Source organism: Rutidosis leptorrhynchoides, chromosome 4 (genome assembly GCF_046630445.1).
Source record: "Rutidosis leptorrhynchoides isolate AG116_Rl617_1_P2 chromosome 4, CSIRO_AGI_Rlap_v1, whole genome shotgun sequence".
NCBI lineage: Eukaryota > Viridiplantae > Streptophyta > Magnoliopsida > Asterales > Asteraceae > Rutidosis > Rutidosis leptorrhynchoides.
In genome coordinates, this window is record NC_092336.1 from 37910368 (window position 1) to 37915043 (window position 4676).

Here is a 4676-nt window from a genome sequence, read left to right on the forward strand (position 1 = left end):
GGTAAAAAAACCCCCCTTTATAATAATAATATTACTTATATATATATTTGTATTTTTATAAAATAAAGCTAATATAGCGTTAAGCTTTGTTTAAAGATTTTTTTTTTCCTGTGGAACGAACCGGACTTACTAAAAACTACACTACTGTACGATTAGGTGCACTGTCTATAAGTGTTGTAGCAAGGTTTAAGTATATCCATTCTATAAATAAATATCTTGTGTAAAATTGTATCATATTTAATAGTATTTCGTTGTAAAAATAAAGCTATTTTATATACACCTCGCATAACATCAAGTATTTTTTGGCGCCGCTGCCGGGGAACCCAATTTTTTGCTTAAAAGCCGGAAGCACAACGCTAAATAAAAAAAATTTATTTTTAGTTTACTTTTATAAAAATACGTTTTTGTAAAAATACGTTTTAAATATTCGAAAACATAGAAAAGAAAACAAAAATATAAATATTTTTAAGAGTTTGTTAAATATTTAAGTTTTATAAAGTTTCTTTATTTTTATTTTATAAAAATATAAGTCTTATTTAAATATTTTGTTTTTATTAAAAACATATAAAAAAACCGAAAATATATATATATATATATATATATATATATATATATATATATATATATATATATATATATATATATAATTACGTTGAACCTGTCAAACGAAACAACCTGATCTGAAATTTAAAATCCCGCGACTCGCGGAGATTTTTGCCAGGTGGAACCGCGACTCGCGGAGACACTCTGACACGGGTACACAGAACCCTAATATCGCATTAATTACGGGTTTTTATTTTTATTATTTAAATTTAACCCTAATTAGGATTAATTATTTTAATTAATTTAGTTTAGTTTATTTATTATTTTGTATTTTAGTTAAATTAGTTTACTTAATTTGTAAAATTAATAGTTTTATAAAATAAATAATATAAAAATAATATTTTTGTAAAAATAGTAATTTTTGCAACTTTTAGTGTATTTTTATATTTTGTCCCTTTTTAATTGTTTTAACGTAATATTTGTATTTTTCGCTCATATTTAGTTTTAAATATAGTTTTTGCCATAGTTATTTTTACTTCTAGGTTTTTAGGCTTTGCCGTAAAATCTCTTAAGTGCTTTTTCTTTAGACTAAGATTTAAGTGCTTTAGAATTTTTCGACGCCTTTTTAAGTTTTAGTACCTTTTTAAGTTATTTCCATTTGGGATATAGTTTTACTTGTAAGCTTTAATATTTTTAGAAGCAACTTTTAATTTTTAGTTTTTAGTTCCTTTTTAAGTTTTAACACGCTACTTTCTTATTTTTATTTTTCGACGCCTTTACCTATGTATCAATTATCACTCCAATTAGTAATCTCAATTTGCGATTATAATTTTAAGTTAGTGATAGTAATAAGGTTGGGTTAGTCGAGTGTTTTTAAGTTTTATAGTCACTCTTTTTATTTCTTATTTTTTGACGCCTTTTATTTTTCGATCTTTTCTTTTTCGACCTTTTTCGACGCGCTCTTTTTCTTTCTTATTTCTTGCAATTCTAGTTTTAGGACATAGATTTTTATTCTACTTCTTATCTAAATTTCTTAAAATTACGAAAATTTATTTAAGTGGTTAAATTGATAGACATCAAAATTTTCTGGTTCGTAGTAATAGTTGGATTTGTACGTGAACCGGGTTATTGGAGCCAAACAGTCCTCAATTATATTGAGACCAAACGAATCCTGCCCCTCTGCTGCATCTTTTGGCTATTCGAAACGTGGGCAAAATCAGAAAAGTCTATTAATCGGATAACTTATATAATTTTTCTTTCCTTTTAAAAACTAATAGGATATTCAGTGAATGCACCGAGCAAGACGTTCACCGCCTTTTGTACGTTCACCACCTGTAACTAGATCAAGACATTTAGCAAATATTACCGCCGTTGATTTTTCTTTAGAATCGTCATCCAGTCGACCAAGTACTCCAATTCAAATTTCCGAGAATCCATTTTTTGAACCCGACCTCACAATTGAGAATCCGGAGAATATTCGGGGACGATTCATAGATCCTGAACCATTAATTTTTCCTCCGAAACCACCAATCATTCAAACAGAGATTGTTGAGGAACGAACCATTAAATCAGAATCCTCTAGTGATTCAGATTCAACAAATTCAATTATGGAAGTAACGGAACCTTTAAGTATGGAAGACCGGATGAGAGCTAAACGCACTGGCCAAGGTCACGCAATTACTCATCCTGACATTAATGCACCAGATTATGAAATCAAAGGACAAATTCTACATATGGTGACTAATCAATGCCAATTTAGTGGTGCGCTTAAGGAAGATCCAAACGAACATCTTCGTACCTTTAATAGGATCTGCACACTATTTAAAATTAGAGAAGTGGAGGATGAACAGATATATCTCATGTTATTTCCCTGGACTTTAAAGGGAGAAGCCAAAGATTGGTTGGAATCGTTACCTGAATGGGCGATTGATACATGGGACGTTTTAGTTGAAAAATTTCTTAAACAATTCTTTCCGGCATCTAAAGCCGTAAGACTTCAAGGAGAAATTGTTACGTTCACACAGAAACTAAATGAAACTCTATATGAGGCGTGGACAAGATTTGAAAAGTTATTAAGAGGATGTCCGCAACATGGTTTAGACACTTTTCAAATAGTACAAATATTTTACCAAGGATGCGACATCACTACAAGGAAAGACATCGATATAGCAGCTGGTGGTTCTATTATGAAGAAAACCGAAACTGATGCTTACAAAATTATTGATAACACTGCTTCCCACTCACATGAGTGGCACCAAGAAAAAGATATCGTTAGATCATCTAAAGCAGCTAGAGCCGATTCTAGTCATGACTTAGATTCCATTTTCGCAAAAATAGATGCTGTCGAGAGACGAATGGAAAAGATGACTAAGGATATTCACTCAATACGAATTAGTTGTGAGCAGTGTGGAGGACCACATTTGACAAAAGATTGTCTCAGTATTGAACTAACAATCGAACAAAGAGAGAATATTTCATACATAAACCAAAGGCCTGGAAATAATTATCAGAATAATTATCAACCGCCAAGACCGATTTACAATCAAAACCAGAATTATAACAGAAATGTTCCATACAACAACCAACAAGGTCCTAGCAATCAACAAGTATCCAATAATACTTACAATCAGCAAAGACCTAATTTTCAAAACAAACCACCACAAACCGATGATAAAAAGCTGAATTTAGAAGATATGATGACGAAGCTAGTTGAAACTCAAACGCAGTTTTTCACATCTCAGAAACAAACTAATGAACAAAATGCTCAAGCATTTAGAAATCAACAAGCTTCTATTCAAAATCTGGAACAAGAAATAAGTAACCTAGCAAGGTTAATAGGTGAAAGAAAACCGGGAAGTTTACCTAGTGATACAAATGCAAACCCCCGGAATGAAACAGCTAAAGCCATTACCACAAGAAGTGGTACAACACTTAAACCACCTGAAATACTTGTAACTTCTGATGAAACTATTCCTACTCCACAAGAGCCACAACCTGAACAAGATAAGGAAACAGAACCGGTAGTTGAAAAGGTTAATGAAGATAACATAGTTAAGGCTAAACCTTATGTTAAACCATACCAACCACCACTTCCTTACCCGAGTAAAATGAAAAAAGAGAGACTTGAAGTCGAGCAATCCAAATTCTTGGATATGTTTAAACAGATAAATGTAAATCTTTCTTTCATTGATGTGATTTCAGGAATGCCTAGATATGCTAAATTTCTGAAAGATCTAATCTCAAATAGAAAGAAAATGGAAGAACTCTCGGCTGTTACTATGAATGCTAATTGTTCTGCAGTGCTGTTGAATAAGATACCAGAAAAACTATCTGATCCAGGAAGTTTCACAATTCCATGTTTTCTGGGAAGTCTTAGTTCAATAGAAGCATTGGCAGACTTAGGTGCTAGTATAAATTTAATGTCGTATTCACTATACGCTAAACTAGACCTTGGAGAATTGAAACAAAAAAGAATAAGCATACAACTAGCCGATCGATCAATAAAATATCCTAGAGGGATAATGGAGAACATGCTAGTTAAAGTTGGTACTTTAGTATTTCCAGTAGATTTTGTTGTTCTGGACATGGAAGAAGATTCTCAAGTTCCTCTCATATTAGGAAGACCATTCTTAAACACGGCTAAAGCAGTGATAGACATGTTTGGTAAGAAATTGACCCTAAGTATAGAGGATGAGAGTGTTACCTTTTCAGTTGATAGAGCAATGCAACAACCGCAATCTGCAGATGATACATGTTATTATATTCAAACTATAGATTCACATGCAGAATTGTTAAAAGAATTTCCAGAATTACAAGGAACGGGAGAATGTTCTTTAGGAGAAAGTACTGAACCAATTGATGAAGCTGAAATGTTAGCTACACTAATAGCTAATGGATATGAACCAACAACAGAAGAAATTCAAATGCTAAAAGAAGAAGACAGATATTGATATAAATCATCGATAGAAGAACCTCCGACATTAGAGTTAAAGCCACTTCCAAACCATTTGGAATACGCTTATTTACATGGTGAATCTAAATTACCTGTAATAATATCGTCTTCTCTTACTGAAAATGAGAAATCACAACTCATTTCTGTGTTGAAAGCTCATAAACCAGCCATTGCATGGAAG